Raw genomic sequence first — 25,159 nt, forward strand, 5'->3', positions numbered from 1 at the left:
CTGAGACTACATTCTTTATCACTTTTTCTTCTTCCCAACTCTGCTGAATTCTCTCCCTTGCTAGTTTTTCTTGTGCACTCCCTCAGTAATTGATATGCATCCCAATCCCTGTCTCAGGCTCTGCTTCCAGAGAAACCAACCTAAGACATAGGATCCTAAAGAAGCATATGTACTTTAAGAAATCACAACCAAGTGCTTTGTAGCTTCCTGAAATACATGTGTATTTTTGTATGTTATAGTAGTCTTGCCTTTGGAGTAAATGCCCCGCTCAAAATTATGTCATTAAGTACTTACTCCTTACCTCTGTCGCCAGCAGTGATGTTTGTAATGTGACCCTTTTCTCATCATCAGTTATTTGGACCAGAATGGAACTGTCAGGATCCTTTCTTTTTGGCTGAAGGAAAATAAGAACTTGTGGTTTGATCTGTAACATGCAACTTAGTCACTGTGGGTAAATCATCTTCTTCCTCCAATGTGACTGAGTGGCAGAGAAATCTAAGAAGAAAGAATGAAACAGACATATGAAGACGAACACAGGACATAGAGAGCACTCCCATGGTCTCTGCTGCCCTTGAATTGTGAGACACTCTGTATTTATATAATACATTCCGCCTATTTTGCTTAAGCATGCTCTAATTGGTTTCTGTCACTTAAAATTATATGAGTTCTTCTTCTTCTTTTTTTTTAATGTTTATTTATTTTTGAGAGAGAGACAGAGCATGAGTAGGGGAGGGGCACAGACACAAACACACACACACACACACACACACACACACACACACACAGAATCCAAAGCAGGCTCCAGACTCTGAGTTGTCAGCACAGAGCCTGATGTGGGGCTCGAACTCATGGACCATGAGATCATGACTTGAGCTGAAGTCAGATACTCAACCAACTGAGCCACCCAGGTGCCCCCAAATTAAAAGAGTTCGAATTTATAGTCATCCTTTAAGATTCAGTTTCATTTGGAACAAGGTAAGAATATTCACGATCACCACAATTGTTGCTTAGTGTTATTGCCAAAACATTAGCCAAAATGTTTCAGTAAGAGAAATAATAATTGGAAAAAAGTAAAATTATCCCTATCATAGAAGGCATTTGTAAGACATTTTTTTTTGTAAACCAAAAAAATCATGACAATCAATTTTTGACACTATGACAAATAATGAGATAATTCAGCTAGGTGGCTGTGTTTGAAATTAATATATAAAAATTAGTAGCTCTCAAGAAACAAATGACAGATATAAAAGACATAATGGAAGAAAATACTCCATTTATAAAAGAAAAAATATCTTAGGAGTAAACTGAGCAAGAAACACATAAGAGATATATAACATAAATGTAAAAACATAATCAACAAACATAAAAGACTTGAACAAGTAAACCAACATACCATTACGTTGGAAGGAAGGTTCAAAACCATTAAGGTCATCAATTCTTCCTAAATTAATTTATAAACCAATATTATCCCAATAAAAATACCAACAGGATTTTTCCAGCTTTATTGATCTATAATTGATATATGATATTGTGTAAGTTTAAGATATACAATGTGATGATTTGATATATGTATATATTGTAAAGTGGTTACCATAGCAGTGTTAATTAATACATCTATCACCTCACACAGTTACCATTTTGTGTGTGTGTGAGTGGTGAGAACATTTAATATCTACTTTTAGCAACTTTCAAGTATACAATACAGTATTGTGAACGAACAGGATTTTTTCTGAACTGTGCAAGATGGTTTTAAAATTAATATAGAAAAATAAGCTGTCAGTATAGCTAGAAGAACTCTGGAAAGGAAGAGTAATGAAAGACACTCACCTATCAGATTTAAAACATATTACAAGGTATAATAATTAAAACAGTGTAGCACTGGCACATGAACAGTCAGTAAAATCAGTGGAAAAACGGAAAGCATAAAAGTTGACTCATAAGAGTTTAGTATATGATTAAAGTGGCATCTTGCACCAGTGGGGATGGTGTGGGGAAATAAGATAGTATTTGATTAACCTGAAAAAAAAGGGACTAAACTTTTTACCTTGCATCATGAGAAATTAAAAATTAATCAAAAATTTAAATGTAAAAATAGAACTATGAAAACATTAGTCTTATATGTTTATAAGAATTATATTTTTTATTATTATCATTATTATCATTATTTGAGAGAGAGACAGATTATGAGCAGGGAGGGGCACAGAGAGAGGGAGACAGAATCCTAAGCAGGCTCCAGGCTGTCAGCACAGAGCCTGACAAGGGGCTCAAACTCATGAACTGCTAGATCATGACCTGAGCCGAAGTCGGGTGTTCAACCAGCTGAGCTACCCAGGCGCCCCTATAAGAAGTTTTGGAAATCACCTTCAGTGATAAGATCTTTCTATGACAAGAAATCCTGAATCCATTAAAGAAAACACTGATAAATTCAACTATAGTTTAAAAAATCTGCATGGAAAAACCCACTTGATATAAAGCCAAGGACAAAGTGAGGAAATATTTGCAACTATTACAGATAAAGTTTAATTTCCTTAATGTATAAAGAGTACCTGGGGCACCTGGGTGGCTCAGTTGGTTGGTGCCCAGCTTTGGCTCAGGTCATGACCTTGTGGTTTGTGAGTTCAGGCCCTACATTGGGCTCACAGCTGTCCGTGCAGAGCCCCCTTCAGATCCTCTGTCCCCCTCTCTCTACTGCTACCCTGCTTGCGCTCTCTCAAAAATAAATAAAACATTAAAAAAAAGAATACCTACACATCAATAAGGAAATGACAAAAAAATCAGTAGAAAAATGAATAGATGATATAAACAGTTTACAGAAAAGTAAATACAAATGGCTTTCAAATATTATATATGCTTAACTCGTAATAGGAGGAAGTGTAAATTAAACTATAACATGATGCTATTTTTTACCAGGAAATTGGAAAAGATCCAAAAGATTGATTACATACTCTTGCTAAGTCTGTAGTCATATTTTGCTATAGAGAGTATATTTTGGTATAATTCCATATAAAGGAAAATTTGGAAATATATTTTAAAGTATAAATGCACATGTTTTTGATATACCAGTGTTATTTATAGAACTTTATCCTTGCAAATATATATGCCTATTTGCAAAATGACATAGGTACAACATTATTTGTTGCAGAATTGTATGTAATAGCAAAAGATTAGAAACATCTTCCATGTCCATCAATAGGGGACTGATTAAGTAAATTATTTTTCATTCATACAATGATACACAGCAATAAAAAAGAATAAGGATGTTCTTTCTGTACCAATGTGGAGAAATCTCCAAGGTATATCATTAGGTGAAAAAAGTAAGGTGCAAAACAGAATATGTCGTATACTACCATTTGAGGAAGAAAGAGGGAAATCATGTCTGTAGATATAGCATACAATATGGAAGGTTTGCATATACCTCAAAGTTCTTGGGATTATATTCAGGAAACTAGAACCATTGGTGCCTGTAGAGAGGAGACTTGAGCAGCCAAGGGTCAAGGGTGAGAACAATACTTTTCACTGTATTCTCTCTCTTTTTTAAATAGACAGTGGGTTTTTTAAAAAAATTTTTAAGTATTTATTTACTTTTGAGAGGGAGAGGGACAGAGGCACGAGTAGGGGAGGGGCAGATAGAGGGGGAGACCGAGAATCTGAAACAGGCTCCAAGCTGTCAGTGTACAGCCTAACGTGGGGCTCAAACTCACGGACTGCGAGATCATGACTTGAGCCGAAGTCGGATGCTCAACCGACTGAGCCACCCAGGTGCCCCGACATTGTTTTTTAAAGAACTTTTAGGTTTATAGCAAAATTAAGCAGAAAGTACATAGAGTTCTCCTATACCCTTATACCTCCTGCCCCTACACATTACAGCCTCCCACATCAAAATCCCAAACTGAATGGTACGTTTGTTGCAACTGATGAATCTACACTGACCCATCATCATTACCCCAAATCCATACTTTACATTACGGTATGCTCTTGGTCTTGTACATTTCATGGGTTTTGACAAATGTATAATGACATGTATCCATCAGTATAGTATCATCCAGAATAGTTTTGTTTCCCTAAAATCTTCCGTTCTCTGCCTATTTACCCCTTTTTCTCCCTTAACCCCTGGTACCCACTTATCTTTTTGCTGTCTCCATGGGTTTGCCTTTTCCAGAATGTCATATGGTTGGAATCATACAATATGCATCCTTTTCAGATACACTTTGTTCAGTTAGTAATATGCATTTAAGTTTCTTATGTGTCTTTTTCCTGACTCGATAGCTCATTTTTTAGTGTGGGATAATATTCTATTGTTGGATGTACCACACTTTATTTATTCATTCACTTACTGAAGGACATCTTGGCTACTTCCAAGTTTTGGCAATTATGAATAAAGTTGCTATAAACAACTGTGTGAGGGTTTTTGTGTGGATGTAAGTTTGCAATTCATTTGGGTAAATATCCTGGAGCACGATTGCTGGATGGTATGGTAAGAGTATGTTTAGTTTTGTAAGAAACCACCAAACTGTCTTGGAGTAGCTATACCATTTTGCATTCGTACCAGCAAAGCATGAGAGTTCCTATTGCTCCATATCCTCCCCAGCATTTGTTGTTGTGTTTGTATTCTCTCTTTATATCTTTCAAGTTTTGAACCATGTGAACTCATTGACTAGTCAAAAAATTAAATTAGGTAAAATACAGTAATATGAAACAAAAACTAAAACAAAACCCAACTCAGTCCTTTCAAGAGTACTTCTTTTTTTAAAATCTTTTTTCAACGTTTTTTATTTATTTTTGGGACAGAGAGAGACAGAGCATGAATGGGGGAGGGGCAGAGAGAGAGGGAGACACAGAATCGGAAACAGGCTCCAGGCTCCGAGCCATCAGCCCAGAGCCTGACGCGGGGCTCGAACTCACGGACCGCGAGATCGTGACCTGGCTGAAGTCGGACGCCCAACCGACTGCGCCACCCAGGCGCCCCTCAAGAGTACTTCTTGATCTCCCCAGAAAAGTTGGCCTCCCTCTCTCTATTCCCTCACTGCATCATAAATTTTTAAAAATTTTTTGAAGTTTATTTATTTGTATATATATACAGAGAGAGTGCCCATGAGAGCACAAGGGAGAGGTAGAGAGAGAGGAAGAAAGAGAGAATCCCAAGGAACTCCACATTGACAGCACAGAGCCCAACACAAGGCTCAAACTAATGAACCATGAGATCGTGACCTGAGTTGAAATCAAGAGTCGGATGCTTAACCAGCTGAGCCACCCAGACACCCCTGCATCATACATGTCTAAATTGTGGGATGTTTTATACTGCATTCCATTTATTATGTCAGTGTCAGCCTGTCCATTAGACTGTGAGCTCCTCCATGGAGGGGCAGTGTCTTAATCACCTTTGTATGCCCAGTGACCAGTGCCTTGCAGTGTGAATAAACAAGCTAGTTATTGTAGATTGATATCATTAAAAGTTACCTTGTAATAATTAAATGATAAGTAGACTTGAAAGTCTCTTAGCAATCTAGGGACAGCTTGCAGTGATGAAAATTTTCTTACTTGTAATCTAGGAATAGCTTGCTTTAGCATCTAGAGGCGTTTTTTTGAGTTTTTTTTCCCTAGGAGTTTTTAATTAATTTAGTTAGCCTACTGGGTGCTTTCTACATGCAATAGAATATGCTAGGTCCTTGGAAGATTTGGTGATGAATGTGACCTTAAGGGATTTTCCATGAGTACGGAAAATGGTGGTTGTCCAACACGCCTGGACCAGGAACTGTATTAAAGGATGAAGTATGATCAGAAATATACAAACAAAACAGATGGTATAGAAGTGTAGAGACATTTGGTTTGACATGAAGATATACTGTTCATTCATTTTAGTCATTCAGTGCATGTGCACTGAGCCTTTGGTATGTATCTGGCATTATTCTGTGAGGGATCGTTGCAGTGACTAAGACAGTGTGTTTTTTTGTTGTTGTTGTTGGTTTTTTTTTTTAAGGTTATTTATTTATTTTGAGGGTAGGGGAAGGAGCAGAGAGAAAGGAAGAGGACCCTAAGCAGACTCCACACTATCAGTGCAGAGCCCGATACAGGGCTCGAAGCCACAAACTGTGAGATCATGACCTGAGCCCAAATCAGAGCCAGACGCTTAACCAACTGAGCCACTTAGGCACCCCCAGAGTTTCTAGTTTAATGTGAATGAGTATGTGTGTTTGGAATGGAGGAAAGGTTAAAGGGTAGGTAAGGAATTGTGGGGAGGGACAAAGACAATAAATAATGGGCAATGAGTAAGCTTTGTTTAAAGAGAATGGTCAGGGGCGCCTGGGTGGCGCAGTCGGTTGAGCGTCCGACTTCAGCCAGGTCACGATCTCGCGGTCTGTGAGTTCGAGCCCCGCGTCAGGCTCTGGGCTGATGGCTCGGAGCCTGGAGCCTGTTTCCGATTCTGTGTCTCCCTCTCTCTCTGCCCCTCCCCCGTTCATGCTCTGTCTCTCTCTGTCCCAAAAATAAATAAAAAACGTTGAAAAAAAAAATTTTAAAGAGAATGGTCAGATAATAGTGATAAGCATGGAAAAAGTAACACAAATCTAGGGAAATAGGAAAGCAAGTACTTAGTAGGAATAATGGTAGGAAAGAATTAGGTTAAATACAGGAGACACAAGCAAATAGGAAGATGACACATACCCAGGGAGAAAGAGTAAGAAAAAAAGTAATGTTACAAGATCTGTACTGAGCTAAAAAAAGAAACAACTGTGTCATAATCAGTGACTAATATTTTAGTTCTCTGATCTCTCATATATTTCATAGATGGATATCTATGAAGAATATCTATCAAGAATGGATATCTATCAAGAATCATTACTTGATTCTTATTTCTGCACTTAGAGTCAGGGCATTCTCCCTATTACAGTTTAACCCCTTACTTCAGTTTCCTTTTAAAAACTCTGGAAATAATTACATGTTTAATGTTTGTTTGTTTGTTTGTTTGTTTGTTTGTTTGTTTGTTTAGTGAGAGAGAGAAAGAGCATGGGGAAGGGGCAGAGAGAGGGAGAGATAGAATCCCAAGCAGGCTCCATGCTGCTAGCCCACAAACCATGAAATCATGACCTGAGCCAAAACCAAGAGTCAGACACTTAACTGACTGAGCCTCCCAGGTGCACCTGAAATAATTACATGTTTAAATTGATTTTAAAATATTTTCTGATTTATGATATATTGATACATGTCATACATGTTATATGATATATACAAAACAACAAGAAATAGAACTTTATGTCATGTGGTAAATGATATTATAAAGAAATACTGAATGATTGGTGGTCCTTTAAAATAGTAATTACCTTGGGAATATATGATTTGGCATGAAAAATGCTGAATGCTGATGTGTTGAGAGAACTCATGGCATCTTTTTTCTTTCTATTGAAGGTTAGTTGACATACAATATTATATTGGTTTCAGGTGTATGACCTAGTGATTTGACAATTCTATACATTACTCAGCGCTCACTGCGATGTGTAGACACCATCTGTTACCATACAATGTTATTACAATATTATTGAGTATATTTCTTATGCTACAATTTTCATCTCTGGGGCTTACTTATTTGGTAATTGGAAGTTTGTACCACTTAATCCCCTTTTACCTATTTTGCCCATCCCCCACCCACCTTCTGGCAACCATCAGTTTGTTTTCTGTATTTGAGTCTGTTTGGTTTATTTGTTTGTTCATTTGTTTTGTTTTGTTTTGTTTTTTGGATTCCATATATAAATGAAATCACATGGTATTTGTTTTTCTTTGTCTGATTTGACTTATTATAATACCCTCTAGTTCCTTCCATGTTGTCACAAATGTCAAGATTTCATTCTTTTCTATGGCTGAGTAATATTTCATTGTATGTATGTGTGTGTGTGTGTGGGTATGCATGGGTGTGTATGTGTGTATACCCATGCATACCCCCACACACACATACACACCCCCACACACACACGCATACCCACACACCACACCATATACGTATACCACATCTTCTTTATCCATTCATCTGTCGACGGACACTTGGGCTGTTTCCATACTTGGTTATTGTAAATAATGCTGCAGTAAATGCGTATATCTTTTTGAATTAGTGATTTCATTTTCTTTGGGTAAATACCCAGTAGTGGAATCGCTGGATCATATGATAATTCTATTTTTATTTTTTTGAGGCCCCTCCATAGTGTTTTCCACAGTGGCTGCACCAATTTAGTAATAACCAACAGCACCTAAGGGTTCCCTTTTCTCCACATCCTTGCCAACACTTGCGATTGCTTGTCTTTTTGATGCTAGCCATTCTGACTGGTGCGGAGTGGTGTCTCATTGCAGCATCTATTTTTAATATATAATTATGCTTTTATTTTTGTAACTTTAAATTTTTGTCACTAAGTTCTGTTGTTTTCATCTAAGAAAGCATAAATATGCAATTGAATCACCTGATGAGCCTCTTTTTTTTTTTTTAACGTTTATTTATTTTTGAGACAGAGAGACAGAGCATGAACGGGGGAAGGGCAGAGAGAGAGGGAGACACAGAATCGGAAGCAGGCTCCAGGCTCTGAGCCGTCAGCCCAGAGCCCGACACGGGGCTCGAACTCACGGACCGCGAGATCGTGACCTGAGGTGAAGTCTGACGCTTAACCGACTAAGCCACCCAGGCGCCCCAAATCCTTTCTATGAAAAGCTTTTCCGATTATAAAGAACTACTTAGAAGAGGGAGTCAACACAGTAAATCATCACGCCTAATTCATATTCAAAGTACGGACTACTAGTTCTTAAACTTTTGGTAGGTTGACAAGGGTGAAGCAAGCTTTGTGGTCAAAATAAGCTTGCATATTTTCACTTGCAAAAAAAAATAAATATTTTCTAATAAATATAATTTCTAAAATTTCATGAATTTTAGGGGCGTCTGGGTGGCTCATGGTTAAGCGTCTGATTTCGGCTCAGGTGATGATCTCAAGATTGGTGGGTTTGAGCCCCACGTTGGGCTCTGTGCTAACAGCTCAGAGCCTGGAGCCTGCTTCAGATTCTGTGTCTTCCTCTCTCTCTGCCCCTCCCCTGCTCATGCTCTGTCTCTCTCTGTCTCTCAATAATAAATAAACGTTAAAAAAAAAAAAAAAAGGATTTGTTGTAGTTCTAGGTTGGACCTTGTGCTGCAATAGACCAGTTTTTTGAGAATAAAATCAAGTTTGAAAAAAGGAAGTAGAATTCTTAATTCTCAGTATTCTTCCTATCCTCATATTATTCCTGATTCATTTAAGGTATAGTTTTACTCAGTTTGTTTCTGTTTTTATTTAAGATCAAGACCTGAGCTGAGATTAAGAGTCTGACACTCAACTGACTGATCCACCTGGTTGCCCCAGGTTTTTTTTTTTTAAAAAGTAATATATTACTATTTTAATTTTAACTGAAAAAGCAATCATGCAGGTTTAAGCAATCCTAAAACACCTAGATGCATTGAGTTAAATATAGTGCATCTTTGTAAGTGCACGGCAGTTTGCAAGAAAGTAAGGGATACCCTCCTGGGTCAACCAAAGAGGGAACTAAAAATCAGACTTTACAGTTTCTTGAATTTGCTATTTAGCAAAGAAAAACATGAAAAGAAACGATAGATTAAAGAGAATGGACTCAACCTGTAAAAGGAACAGATGCTTTAGAAGTTTGGTCTGGGGATTTCCAGCATCGCCTGGCTACTTGCTGGAACTTTAGAATCTTGGGCCCCACCACAGACCTACTGAATCAGAATCTGCAGTTCCACAAACTCCCAGGTGTTCTTATGTATAATAATGTTTGAGAAGCACTGGCTTACGTGACATCATAGTGGAGGAATACTAGGAAGATTTCTCCTGCCAAGTTTTTCCTCTCATTCATTATAGTATCTAAAATTTCAGTTTCGGGGCGCCTGGGTGGCGCAGTCGGTTAAGCGTCCGACTTCAGCCAGGTCACGATCTCGCGGTCCGTGAGTTCGAGCCCCGCGTCAGGCTCTGGGCTGATGGCTCGGAGCCTGGAGCCTGTTTCCGATTCTGTGTCTCCCTCTCTCTCTCTGCCCCTCCCCCGTTCATGCTCTGTCTCTCTCTGTCCCAAAAATAAATAAAAAACGTTGAAAAAAAAAATTTAAAAAAAAAAATAAAATAAAATAAAATTTCAGTTTCACTTAAGGTATGGTAGTTTTGGAAGCTAACATAAAATATATACCTTTAAGAAAGCTAATACTCTTGTATCATTTATTTAAACATTTTCTCAACGACAGCTGGAAACAGCTTTGGAGATCAAAGACAGGTAAATTTCAGGTGTTGGAGAGTGAAGGACAGGCTCAGATAAGGAGTACTTTATGCAGAGATAGAATATGATAAAGTCGAGGAACAAGAGACTGCATTACTTGCCCAAGATCCCCCAGGAGAGTTATCTGCGTCCAACCTGGAACCCTCTTTCTCATGTTATGCTGGCTACTTATGGTTCATCATTTCAGTTCAGAACTCAGGCTCTGATATGGATGGACTTCATTCGAATCCCAGTTCCAGAGCCTGAGAGGTCTATTCCAGTTCTCACTAGCTGCATGAGTTTGGAAGAGTTATTTAATTTCTTTGAACCACAGTTTCCTGATCTGTAAAAATAAACACATTAGTAGAACCTACAGTTGTCATGAGGATTAATCAAATAATGTATAAAAAACTTAGTACAGTGTTGCTGCTACCATTGTTATTATTATTATTTAGGGGTGCAGGGGAACAAGGAAAAGTCTGGGAATATTTTGAGAGCACCAACCACCTGGGAATCAAGAGCTAGACATGGGAAATAGCAATATTGAAAGGAATGATTTGAAAGTCTTGAGACTAAAGTTGCCTAATTAGACATTTTACTTGGTCCTGAACATGAAGAGACCAATGAATAATCAATAAAATCATTACAAAGTAACAGAGAAGGAAGACTAAGTAAAAGAAGGAAAGGCTAAAAATGGCAATCAATTCTAGCAATTCTCATATGATATATATCTTTTTTACATTACAGTAAAACCTTGGTTTGCGAACATAATTCGTTCTGGAAACATGCTTTAATCCAAAGCACTTGTATATCAAAGCGAATTTCCCCATAAGAAATAATGGAAACTCAGATGATTCATTCCACAACCTAAAAATATTCATATAAAAATGATTATAATGCTATAATACAAAAAAATGAACGTAAAAAATATAAAGAAAAATAAACAAATTAACCTACACTTACCTTTGAAAAGTGTCTGGAGCGAGGGAGGCAAGAGAGAGGAGGGTTACTGTGTAAGACGACTTTCTTTTTATTTATTAAAAAATTGTTTTAACATTTATTTATTTTTGAGAGAGAGAGCATGAGCAGGAGAGGGGCAGAGAGAGAGGGAGACACAGAATCTGAAGCAGGCTCCAGGCTCTGAGCTCTCAGCACAGAGCCTGACACAGGGCTCGAACCCATGAACTATGAGGTCAAACCTGAGCCAAAGTCAGAAGCTTAACTGACTGAGCCACCCAGGCACTCTAGGATGACTTTCACTATCACTAATGGAATCACTGCTCTCTATTAGCTCAATGGAATCTTTTTCTGCATGGGGGCCATCGTATACGCAGTATTAATAAACTCTTATCATATACTGTATTTAATGTAACTGGCAATAAGGCAGCAGAGGAAATGGTCTATATCTTCAGGCAGCCTGACCTAGAATGAAGCAAAGCTTACTAAGCTTACTCTTGTATGGAAAAGCAAAGAACTGTCCGTATGTGCTTTGAAGTGACAAAAAATACACTAGTGCCAGTTGTGGGCACCTTCCAATGTTCTGAAAAATCACTGATATCTGCCAAACACTGTGGCCTGAGACTGAGCATCCGAATATGGGCGATGATCACCCACAATCCCACAATGAGAGAGAGAGAAGAACCATTGGCTCATTTGTGACCCGGTGACGTTCAGCATCACATACTACATGTATTGAAAGACATCACTTGTTTATCTAAAGTTAAAATTTATTAGAAATGTTTGTTTGTCTTGCAGAACACTCACAGAACAAGTTACTCGCAATCCAAGATTTTACTGTGTCTGGTTATTATGACTATCTAACATACCTAGTGCTTTAATTGGATCATCTGAACACATGGCAAGAGTAAGTAAGCAGTTCTCCCACTCTTTAGTTTGGGAAATGAACATGCTAGGAGCAGATGCATTTCATGAAATTGCCAAGATTGATAAGATTTAACTACAATCAGGATAGAATCCAGGAGAATTTCCAGACTATGGGGCTAGTCACCAGATGCAAAGTCTCTTTCAAGGAAGTAAAATTGTGGACTTAATAGCCAGCATAAATTCATGCTTGATACAGGAAATAATCAGTGAACAGAAAAGAAAACTATTATGAGGAAAATAAGCAGTACTGGGAGAAATAGCAGTTCTAAAACACAATTTATTGTCAACATAACTGAAACAGAACAAACAGTAGGCTAATTACGTATCATTTGTTTGTTGGAATGTTTTATATCAATACAGCACTTTTAAGTTAAATTCGAACTTTAACCACTGCCCTCTTTAGTAAAATCAAACACATCGTCCTCCTCCCTTCCCTTCTGCTAGCACATGCTGCTGTCTTGTCCCCTGTAGTGGCTAAATTGTGGAGAACACTTACATTTGCATCAAAGCCCTGCATGTTGGGACAGTGCCATCTCAGATCTCCTGTATCCTCATCTTTTCTGCTCAGTGCTTCCCATTCTGTGGACTTTCCTTCTCTTCCTGAAAAATGTATTTGATTTTGCAATCTGCAAGAAAGTATTGAGGGAGAGGACTTATCAAATGTGAGGTATCATTGGCTGACAGTTAAATCTTTTTGATTCCAAAGAAAGTAATTAATTTAGGAATTTAAGATACCATTGTAAGGTTTCCATGTGGGAAAAATTGGGGGCCGAAACCAAGCATTACTCAAAACATGATATGTAGGTGACCAACTGCTCGACCTATGCTACAGGCTAGCTCTAAATGTGTTTTATTTAGTTTAGTAGTTTTATTAAAATGCTGCAGAGGAGGCTGCTCATTATAAATGATCTCAAACATTCTCGTGTATTTAATGCTACTTTTACAACCGTGTTTTCTAAATTTATACCTCCTGTTGTACCACTCTTACTTTTATTCAGGTGCCTACTGGACATCTCCACTTGGATGTCATAATCTTAACATGTACAAAAGCGAGCTTGTGCTTTTTTGCTCCCCAAATTTTGTTTTCCTTCATCAACCCAGGTTTCTCTAGGTCATAAATGGTACCGCCATCCACCCAGTTGCTCAAACTAAAAACCTTCATCTGTCACATCCATCAGTGAATCTTCGTAATTTGAAGTCCAAAATATATCTTCATTCCGACCATTTCTTTTTGTCTCTTCTGCTATCACTTTGATTCTGGCCATTATTTTCTTCTTGGATTATTGCAACAATCTCCTAACTGGTTTCCTTGTTTTCACTCATGTCTTTCTTCAATCTATTTCTTATGTAATTGCAAGGGTGGTTCTCTGCTTGAAATTCCTAATTAACTTTAGGATGGAATTGGAACTTTTACTATGGTCTACAAACCTTTGTATCAGTGACTTTCAAATTTAAGAATCACTTGGAGAATTCTTGGCCTGATTCTCAGCCTGGGCCCGAGAATATGAATTTCCAACAAACTCCCAGATAGGTCTGATTCGGCCAGTCAAGGGCCATACCTTGAATAGTAATGCCCAACTGCAACCTAGTCTACCACTCTTCCCCTCCCTCACTACATCCCAGCCCCACTGGCTTCCTTAGCCACAAATGTGCTCCACTTGTTCTAGCCTCAGGACCTTTGAACATGCTGTTCAATTCTTTCTGAGTGCTCTTACTCTGCCTTTATTCTATTTTCTTTTGATAATATCACCGCAATTACTTACTTTTCTCTTTTGGTGTATGATCTGATGGGACAGTTAATTAAGGCACCCTGATCAGGGATGAATCTGTGTCACAAGGTAAGCCAGTGGAAAGCTCCTTTCCTGGGATTTGAACTGAAAGCAGAGTGATAAAAAATGGCTGGAGTAGTACTGCCAGGATGAGAATGTTAATTCTACTGGACAATTAGAGCTACTGGTTATTGATCTTTACAAGAGCGTACTTCAGGCATCCTTTTAATCCTGTGAGTATCCCCATAGCCTTTAAATAAATTGCCTTTTTAAACTTAAATTGACCAGAGTTGGCTCCTGTGGTTTTCAATGTAGGAATCCTCATTCTTTAAATCTCATCTCATGTTGTCTTTTCAGAGAGGTTTCTTTGACAGTCTTGTACAGTGTGGGTCCCTCCTTTAATTCTCAAATGTTTTTTCTGAATATATCAAGGTAATCTTATAGCTTTTTACTTTTAATATATTAATGTGGTGAATCTTGTTAATAAATTTTATAATGTTCAGGAATAAATACTATTTTGTCATCGTTTTTTGTTTGTTTGTTTGTTTGTTTGTTTGTTTTAAAGCTTTGCTAGTTTTAGTTTACCGCTGTTTTATTTGGGATTTTTTCGTATGAATTCAAAGTGAGATTGGCCTATTATTTTTCTTGTACTGTCTTTGTTCAGTTTTGATATCAAGGTTATATTATCCTCATGGAATTAATTGAATAGCTTTCCCTTTTGATTCTATGAAACTGCGTGAAAATTTTATTACCTATTTTTTGAAGGTATGGTAAACTCATCTTTAAAACTTTCTGGAGTTGATTTTTATGGGAGAGGGCTGTAGATTTTTTTAACAGTTTCAGTTTTCTTAGTCTTCTTTGGTTTTCTACATCTCATGTGTTTCAGAAGTTAAAGCTTTTTTCTAGAAATTGTCCATTATTTTTTCATATTTATTATTCTAAAGTTCTTTATAGTATTCTCTTAAAGTTTGAAAAATTACCAACTCTGTCTATAGTTGGAACCTAATATTATATTCTAGTCATAAAACATGGGTTATAGGCCACTGATTCTTTGATATTTGTTGATATTTGCATTACAATAAGTATGCTGCTATTTGGGAAAAGATCCCATGTGTGCTTGAAAAGAATATTTATAGGGCTCTCTGTATGTTTCACATGTTGTCTAAATATTCATCATTTACTTAAAATGCTGTACAAAATTCTATTCTGATTATGGATTTGCCAACCTGTCCTTCTAAGTTTAAGTTTGTCAATTCTTGCTTTAAACATTTTGAGATGTTTCTAGATGCGTATTGGTTCATAATGGTAATAACTTCTTTGCAAATTTTTCTTTTTGTCCTTATTATTAAATAGTTCTATTTATCCTGATAATAGTGCATTTGACTTTAGGCCTGTTTTTTTGCCTCTTGACAGTAATACAGCTGTATCAACTTTCTTTTGCTTGATAATGGCTTTGCATATCTTCCCCTTCCTTTTATTATCAACCCTTTGGTGTCCTTTAAGTTTTAGTTACTATATCTTGTTTAAAAAGAATATAGCTGACAATCTGTCTTTTAACTGAGAAGTTTGCCCCATTTACCTCTTTAAAAATTTTTTTCTTGAAGTTTATTATTTATTTTGAGAGACAGAGAGAGCGATAGGGGGAAGGGCAAAGAGAGAGGGAAAGAGAGAGAATTCCCAAGCAGGTTCCACACCATCAGAGCAGAGCCCGATAAGGGGCTTGAACCCACGGATCTCGAGACTGTGACCTGAGTGGAAAACAAGAGTCAGACACTTAGCCAACTGAGTCACCCAGGTGCTGCCTCCCCTGCCTCCCCATTTACCTCTTGTAGAGGGTGATTAATGTATTTCTTGTGCCTTGTGTTGTATTGCCCATTTATAATACCTACAATATACTCCTTTCCCACCTCACCTTTCCTGCCAGTGGAGTAATTACGTATGCTTTATTCCCTTTTGACATCTACTGGTTTGAAAATTATAATCAATTTCTTGGCTTTCCATATGTTCTTGCATTTTACCCTTTTCTTTTGGGTTCAGTTTTTGACTTCTTGAAGACATCCTTTAGAAGTTCTATCAATAAAAGTCTCTTAGAAGTAAATGCTGTTTTTCCTCTGAAAATGCCTTTACTTTGCCCTCACATTTAAATGATGCAATCAGCATACAATTCTAGGTTGACAATTGTAATTATTTTATTTAAGTATTTGAAGATATTATTTCATTGACTTCCAGGGTTTTTGTTGTTGTTGTTGTTGCTATTGAGAAAGTCAGCTGCCATCCTTTGTTGTTGTTGTTGTTTTGTTGTTATTTCAGAACTGTTGTTTTTCTTTTATCTTCTTTAAATTTCACTACAACGTACCTGCATGTGAATTTATTTTGTTTCTTGTGTGTGTGTGTGTGTGTGTGTGTGTGTGTGTGTGTGTGTGTTTCTTTAGGGTATAGTCCCTGGGTTGGAATTGCTGTGTCATAGAAAATGTTCTTTTTCAGCCTTTCCAGATAATGCCAAATTGTTTCCCAAAATGACTGTCTCAAAGCACACTCCTGAGTTCTTCCATCTTTATTAACTTTATATCACATAAATTTTTGCTTGCTTATTTTGTAATAACTTTGTTAGCAAATAGAGGAAGACTGCTTCTCAGTGTCCCAAATAAGAAAGGAAAAGTTGAAATTGTATGTCATTCATCTTAGGTAAAGAGAGAGAGAGAGAGAGAGAGGGAGGGAGAGAGGCAGGCAACTCACCCCAAGGGAAACAACCACCAGATCATTTATAAGGCATTTAACTTGATGTTTATTTATTTTTGAGAGAGACAAAGCATGAGTGGGAGAAGGGCAGAGAGAGAGAGAGGGAGACACAGAATCCAAAGCAGGCTCCAGGCTCTGAGCTGTCAGCACAAAGCCCGACGCGGGGCTCGAACTCACGAACCGTGAGATCATGACCTGAGCCGAAGTCGGACGCCCAACCTACCAAGCCACCCAGACACCCCAAGAAGGCATCTAACTTGAAACAGACTTTTTTTTTTTTTTTTTGGTCTGACCTTTTTCAATTCCCTTGAAAATAAGTAAAATAAGCATTGTTGAAAAACCTTTCTGACTGATACTTGTCTTTTCGTGTTCTGAACTTTTCACTATATATCTTACAAGATGAACTTATTCATTAGTTTGGAATCTGGTAAAGATTTGGGAATCTTAAAAAAAAAAAAAAAAGAATTGGGAGTCTTTTCTAAATGTTGGCCCAAAACTCCCTAGAACAATTTTAGTTACGTTTTGTACTTTTTCAAATGTGCCTACTCCTACATATATGAACTCCTATGGATTTTTTATGGATTCCATTCCTTATCACAGTAATAATTTTATTTTCTTTTCAAAATGAAAATAGGTTTTATTCTGATTGTAAAATTACCATTTATTTTCTGACTGTAAATATAATAAGGTTGAGAATCATCTTAACGTTTCTAGTTGATATCAGCGCTTAAAGACACTGCCTGCATTCTTTGCACTAGAGAGAACTACTTCTAAGCCATTTTAGACAATTAGGCATTTGGGTATCTTGTCTTTTTAGTTGTTGTTGCAGTCTTATAATATTTTGGAGGTAGGAAATACTACAATTTCACATGCTATCTATTTCTACTTTTAGGACGATGTAAAAAAAACCCAAACAAACTGTGAGATACGAAGTCCTAAAAGCTAATTTTCCTTTATTTGTTTTTTAATATACAGAGATAATTAGTAACTATTAGTATCATGTGCCATATTAACACTTCATGTTCTTGAAAACTATGTAACTAAGATATCTATCCATCTTGCTGTCTAACCTACTTTTAAACAAATTGGTACGTTTTCCCAGTCTATTTTCTTCCAATTTATCTTCAGTCAGCACAATGGGGAGAATAATTGCTTCTGCAGACAATAACTGCATAATTCTGCATAAATGCAGTACAGCTCGCACATTACCTTGTTCATAACTAGAAGAACTATACCTGTTGTGATCTGAAGAGGAGAATAAAGTCAGATTAAAATGTTCTATACTAAAGGTGCTTTTATTTAAGAAATAAACAAAGCTATTTTTTTTAACATGTAAAATGTGGACAATATTATTTTTTGCTTTTTTTGATGTCGTTCAAGAACTCTGATTTAACATAAAACCAATTTGAGATAATTTAATAAAATGCTTATAGATATTGTGGCTATGTTTGCATTTATTACACTAGCCTTTATGTAATATTTCCAATTCTGATTTTCTGTTTGTTCCCCCCTCCCTTTCCTTCCCAATTCTGATTTTTATTTATGACTTTCTTTAAAATAAAATATATATTTTTTTAATGTTTATTCATTCCTGAGGGACAGAGCACAGGAAGGGGAGGGGCAGAGAGATACAGAATCAGAAGCAGGCTCCAGGCTCTGTGCTGACAGCCGGTGGTCTGAACCCACAAACCAGTGAGATCGTGACCTGAGCCAATGTCAGACATTCAACCAACTGAGCCACCCACGTGCCCCTTTATTTATGACTTTCTTAGAGGTAGATCTGTGTATTAAGTATTGAATGTCTTCATAACTAATGAAAATCAAAGAATGTATAGAATATGTAGCCATAATACATAAGAGAGCAAAGTACCTTTGATGGCCATTGTTGAATTCTATTTTTTAAATTTTTTTGTGTTTAAATTTTGAGTACATAATATTCACAAGGTTCAAAATTCAAAAGGCATACACAGTAGGGAAAGTTTTCCTCCCATTCTTTTGTGCCAGCCACGCAGGTATCGCGAGGGCAATCAAGGTTACAAGTTACAACAGTGGTGTTCTACAGGTGGTTCTTTTGGTGATAACCCCCTTTAGTCCCTCCTTTGTTGAAAAGATGAGGTTGAAGAATGTGAAGCCTGTAATGGATTTTTAAAGGGACATTATTTTGAAGCAGAAGCAGGACCAGAATTTAGGTTTCCTGGCATTCTTTGCCGTAAGCACAGTGCCTCTTTAAAGTTGCTAGTTGGTGACTGGTTAATCAGTGAGGATGTTCCAATCCAGGTAATTTAAATTTCAAAGTAGCTTGGTTTAAGATTGGGATACTCGGGTCCGAAGGTTAATCAGAAGGGCGGTAGGAAGAGTTTTTTTGTTTTGTTTTGTTTTTGGCTCGCCAAAAGGAGGCTCGGGTTTTAAAAGGCTGACCTAGGGCTTAATCACACGGTTTGACTTTTGCTGAGTCCCGGGGATGGCGCGTGTCAGGCCCGGAGTGCTGACGTCAGCACGGCTCCGAGCCAGGCGTCCGGGTACTCGCTTTCAGCCTTCAGTCTGCTCGCATCTCTAACAACGCGACCCGGACTCTTATCTAAGGCGTTGGTGGGACTTGATCCCATCCATCGGATCTCAGCCTGGACTCCATGCACTGGGGATGAGATTTCGTCCTCGCTCCTTCAGCCAGTCGGGTGAGTGTGGTGCAGGGAAGAGACTTAACAGTGCCAGAGCCAGCCCCGCCCAGGGGCAGCCCGTCAGCTGGGTCTCGGGCTGCTTCGTCCCAAAGCCAGAGCGGACCAAGCCGGCTGGCCCTGGCCGCTCCGTATGGTCCCCTGCTGACCCCACAGCCTCCACGCCTGGGGACGAACAGTGGGTGGTAGGCTTTCACAGCCAATCCCCTCCGCCAGCCTGCCCCTTCCCCTGCCAAAAAGCGGATCCTTCAGCTGCGCTGCAGAAGCCCCCCCCCCCCCCCCCTTCCCTTCCTTTCCCGGGAAGACCGATCACGCGGCCAAGACGCCACTCCACGAACTGGGCTTTTCTCCCTGCCAGCTGGAGCAAGCAGCGAGGCGCTGTGTGAGAGTGGGAAGGGCCTTAGCAAACAGCTCTGTGGCCCAATGGTTTTTCTTCGTCTTCGCGTGCCGGCCAATGAGGCCCGCGAGGCGGGACTTCCGTCTAGCCTTGGTGTTGTCGTCCCCACTTCGATTCCGGCTGTGGGGGTCGGTGCGGATATTCAGTCATGAAGTCAGGGTAGGGACTTCTCCCGCAGCGACGCGGTGGGCGAGCCTATTTGTGTTGCGGGGCCAGGCTTCCAGGTAAGAGCCTCTCTGGCCTCTCGGCGGCCGGGCAGGGGATTGATTCCTTTGGGGCCTGGCGGGGGGAACACACCCCCTCACCGGCCCTCAGTGGCGGCCCGGCTGCTGAGGTCTTTGCTGCTCCTCCCCAGGCTGGGTGCGGAGGAAATAGGCTTTTTGCAAAAGGTAAAACAAAAACAAAAACAAAAACCCTCTGCCCTCTGACGGCAGATTCCCGCTCTCCCCCACCCCCACCCTTTGAATTTGTGTATAAAGTTGTTTTATCTGTTTGGCTTCTCACATTCCCATCCTGCGGTGGCAGGAGCCTGGGAAGATGTTTGGAAGGCTTCTCTTGGTCAGTCACCTGCCGCAAAGTCCCCGGGAGATATCGCTTGACCACAGTTGCGGGGACTATGTAGTCTTTGAAAAAAGGAGGGCAGTCACCTCCCTTCTTTGTAACCTTCCTCCACCCCCGACTGGAAGCTCAGATTGAAGGTGGAACGCGACTCTACTAGGGACAGATTCCATGTCCCAGTCCTCTTAAAGCCAGCAGCTCTACCAGGGTACTTACGGAGTTGACCTGCACTGATGTAAGAACTCTGTCCCAGTGAGGGAGTGGGCAGACACAAAAGCCAAGCTATCCCAGAAGCATTCAAGCAACTTAAGTGGCAGCCACTGAGTGTTCTCTGCTAGTTTTTGGTGAATTCCTTTATTTTGTCCTAATCTGGCAGGAGTAAATTTCCAAAATTATTGTTTCATCCTCCGTTTCAGCACCGTGGGCAGCTGCTCAGGTTCGTTTCTGTTGCCCCAAACTTGCCCTGAGTGTGAAATGTTCCTCAGTGATGCAGCAGGAACAGTGAAAACTAACGCATTCCTTTCAACAATGATCTGTTGTTCTCCAAGGAGAACATCTGCAGTTTTTGATACAATATAAATAGCTAAGATGGGTGTGCCTCCAAAGGGTTGTAGTAGAGAAATAGATCAATTCAAGATTTAAAGGGCTTTCAAGGGTTTGATCTTTTTAAGGACAGCTTTTAATGGGTTGGGAAGATTAGTTCCATTTCAGAGAAACAAAACTAGACTTGTTGTAGCAGTTAAAAGGAATTTTAAACGGGAGGTAAAAAGTATAGTGCAGGGGCGCCTGGGTGACTCAGTCCTTGAGCATCTGACTTCTGCCCAGGTCATGATCTCATGGTTGGTAGGTTCCGTGCCCCACATAGGGCTTTTGCGCTGACATCCCAGAGCCTCCTGCTTCGGATTCTCTGTGTCCCTCTCATTCTGCCTCTCCCCTATTCACTGCACCCCCCTCAGTAAACATTAAAAAAAAAAATTTTTTTTTTTTTTTAAATTGTAGTGCAGTGTTGTAGTTTGGGGCCCATGGAGACTTATTAATGGGTTTTGGAATCAATTTAGCACATGGACATTAACATTAGAAAGAGAAAAAACATCAGAGGACATTCTATGGAGTAAGACTATTCTTTTGAAGCTTTTGTTTCAGTTTTTTAATAAAATATGTGTATATGAAGAGAGTGATGCAAATGTATACCATGACATTGTGGATTATGGAAAACACTGGATCCCAAATATGGTTGGGTCCAGCTTTCAGCTGTGCTTCTTGCTGATTCTGTGACTTTACCTGTGAGTAAGGGAAGAATTGTAGGAATTTGTTGAAATAAAATGTCTGTTACACAGTTAAGCTTCAAAGTTTTTGGGGGTCTGTTTTTGTTTGCTTGTTTCGTCTTTGAAACGATTGGGTAGGAGCTCAGTTATTTCCATGTCAGGAATGACAAGTGTTTTATTAATATGTGTATTTTTAACTTTGTCTTTATCTGAAGCCAGCCAGCGTGGTATCACCATATGTAATAGTAAATCGTATGGACATAATCTTGGTTTGTGAGGTTTAATACTGAAGGGTTTGGAATAAGTTCTCATCTATCCTTGTTCAAAGTTCTTTCTCTCAAGCATTTTGGAGGGGCTTACACTGTTAATAGCATTCAACACCCTTCCTTGATATTTTTCTGCATTCCAGGGTAACATACTTATCAGAAGCTTTTCAGGCACTCATTTTAGCAAAGTTAAGGTAGGACTAAGGGTATGATAAGTTTATATCTTTGAATTAAAATATTTTATGCCTTACAGTTCTTGCCATAAAGATGTATAAAATGAAATGGCCTGGTCAGATATCATGGTATACTTGCTTCATGTTACTATGACCTAGAAATGATTGGTGTGTAAATAAAAAGTGTCATTTTGGACATTTTAAAACCTGGGAGTTAGTAACATATAGCAGAAGACAAATAAGTTTGAGTCTCAATAATGGTTTTGTGCCATTTGACATATTACTACCATGTGGCATTGCATATGGTAGTTTCATGTGGCCTAAAAAAGGGAAGAAGGTTAGGAAGCATTGTTAGTTTCCCCAAAAGAGGAAACAGAACTAATAGACAAATGAATCTCTTTTAATAAAGCATGGCAGTTTAATCATTATTTAAAAATTCCTGTGTTATGCAAATATTTATTGAGCAATAATAAAATATATTGTTGGGGCACGTGGGTGGCTCAGTCGGTAATAGTCTGACTTCAGCTCAGGTCATGATCTCACTGTTCATGAGTTCGAGCCTCGCATCGGGCTCTGTGCTGACAGCCCAGAGCCTGGAACCTGCTTCAGATTCTGTGTCTCCCTCTCTCTTTCCTCCTCCCCCACTCATTCTCTGTCTCTCTCTCAAAAATAAATAAACATTAAAAAAATTTTAAAAAAATTTATTGTTAAGCTTATACAGCTTTTAAATTTTTTTTTTTTTTTTTTTTTTAACATTTATTTACTATTGAGAGACACAGAGCATAAGGAGGGGAGGGACCAAGAGATGGAGGGACTCAGAATCTGAAACAGGCTCCAGGCTCTGAGCTGTCAGCACAGAGCCTGACGCAGGGCTCAAACTCACAAACTGCGATATCATGACCTGAGCCGAAGTCGGACCCTTAACCGACTGAGCCACCCAGGCGCCCAAGCTTTATACAGCTTTTGCCGAAAAGTTGATTTGGGAACAATAAGAACATATAATTGGTATTGTCAGTTCACATATCATAGCCTATAAATAAAATAACAACACTAATAACAGTTAACATTGATTTTTTTACTATGGGCCAAATACAGTTCTAAGCACTTTACATTATGTCATGTAATTCTGTTACTGATGTGGTAAGTAGTACAATTATTCCCTTTTTGTGGATGGGGAAATAAAGACCTTACAAGTACATAACTTGCTGAGTTCATACAGATTGCTAGTGGAGTAACTGGAATTTGAACCTAGGCATCCTGACTATCAAGCTTGTCCATCTTGTGCCATGTTTTATTAAAAAATACAAAATACTATGAGGTTATTTTGGATTCTTGCTTGTTTAGATTGGGTAAGCTCCTTTGGCCCTCCATTTCCTCAATTCCTTCCTCAAAAATATACTCTTAAGCCATTATGTTTTTGTGGGGATTAAGATCATTTGTAAAACACTGAACAGAATGTGTTCAACGAATGATACGTGCCTCAGCCTTTTTCCTTTTATGTTGAGGATGTGATCATTTGAAAGGTTATTAGCAGTTGGAGGAGGATGGGAGAGGAAAGAGTTCTTCATAAGGATGCTACCCAAGCAAATAAATAGAGGTAGGAAAGCCGAGAACATTTGCTGAGGTTGTATGTTTAAGGTACGGGCTGGTAAAGGTAGATCGATGCAAAGTATGGAGATCTTTAAATGCCAGATAAAGATTTTGTACACTATTCTTAGTTGAGAAGAAGCCCTCTTTATGGATATGAAAATGGAGCAGAAATACAGTGAAGGAGCTTAAGCCTGGAGGTAGGAATACCTGGAGTTTAATTAGAGTAGTTGAGACAAGAAAAGGTGATGGTGGGATTATAATGAAGGGTATAGATTTGAGAAATGTTGACATCAACATTGGGAACTGACCTGAGTATGGGCCTAAGATAGTGATGTTATTAAAAAAAAAAAAAAAGATATTATGATGAAGAACAAGTCCTGGTAGAAGCAAATGTTGGAGGAGAATTAATTAATTAATCAATTAATTGACAGAGAGAGCATGCGCTCATTCAGGGGAAGGGCAGAGAGAGAATCCCAAGCAAGCTGCACACTGTCATTGTGAGCCCTACTGATGCAGGGCTTAATCTCATAAACTGTAGATCATGACCTGAGCGGAAATCAAGAGTCAGATGCTTAACTGAGCCACACAGGTGCCCCTAGGAGGAGAATTTATGATAGGGATTTTAATTTTGATACTGAGGAGTTGTTCAAATGTTTGGAAATGTAAAGTGGGAGCTGGGAGCTCTGTGTATTCCATAAAAAGAGAAAATGCCAATTTTTCACACTGTGAGGAGATGGTCTAAGGCAGTCATCCTCCTGTGGGTCAGAATTTTATAGGAGTGATGTGACTCCTGAAGGTCCTTAGAAATGCAGATTTCTCACTTGATAGAGATGTACCCACTATTTCTCCCTGTAATATATTTTGTGTCCTGGGAGGAAGGGAGGGAAAGTAGTAGAGAGGGAAAATTTTGGAAACCTAGCGGTGCTCATATTTATTATTTCAGAAGAGAACCAGTAAATTTGGAGGCTTGGGATTCTCACAGCAAGAACTTGGAAAGATGCTATGATTTTTATATAGTACCAGGCATTTATACACACACATGTTGAGCATTGAATTGTTGTAATGTCTCCAGATTTGTTATTTTTGCCCTCTTGTCTTTGTTACCCTGAATTATTAATAGCAAAACCTTTACAATCAGAGAGCCTGTGTGCTTATTATGGGGACAGCAAAGAAGAGGGGACCCAGAGAGATTGTATTTATAGCCAGGAATGTGGGAGAAGAGTCTCAAAGTATAACAGGAGAAGGCTGCATGATGTGGTAGGAAGAATAGAGATTCTGTGAACGAATCTAACTTTCTGCTAACCATTCTCTGGCTTCAGTTTTTCATTCTGTAAAATGATGAGAATGATAATCCCAATTCTGAGCTGCTACAGGAAAGAAGGAAAACATCTGGAGACCTTTTATACTTGAAAAAGGGCTCAGGTCTAAGTAGTAGAAGGGCTTATAGGTTTCTTGGCAGATTTACTGGGTTTGATGCAGTTGGGTAGGGCATGATGTTAAACAGTATAGTTTATCCATCTGTGAACTAATTTTAGTTCTGTTTAATATAAGGTCTGAGTAATTGGCCAATCAAATAAAAA

The 25,159-nt window shown here is 38.7% G+C and overlaps 1 protein-coding gene across 4 annotated transcripts in view; it reads left to right on the forward strand.

Annotated features, from left to right (window-relative positions):
• The first annotated feature begins 19,173 nt into the window (after window positions 1-19,173).
• Window positions 19,174-25,159, forward strand: part of RNF13 (ring finger protein 13) — a 159,236-nt gene continuing 153,250 nt past the window's right edge. For 2 of the 4 annotated variants that reach the window (XM_058730195.1, XM_058730198.1), the window contains exon 1: window positions 19,793-19,951. The gene's annotated coding sequence lies outside the window, so the exon portion shown is untranslated. Of the gene's footprint in view, window positions 19,331-19,792; window positions 19,952-25,159 lie in introns of those variants that run through there. The other 2 variants (XM_058730196.1, XM_058730197.1) reach the window with 2 other exon arrangements.

The sequence above is a fragment of the Neofelis nebulosa genome, chromosome 5, assembly GCF_028018385.1.
Source record: "Neofelis nebulosa isolate mNeoNeb1 chromosome 5, mNeoNeb1.pri, whole genome shotgun sequence".
Lineage (NCBI taxonomy): Eukaryota > Metazoa > Chordata > Mammalia > Carnivora > Felidae > Neofelis > Neofelis nebulosa.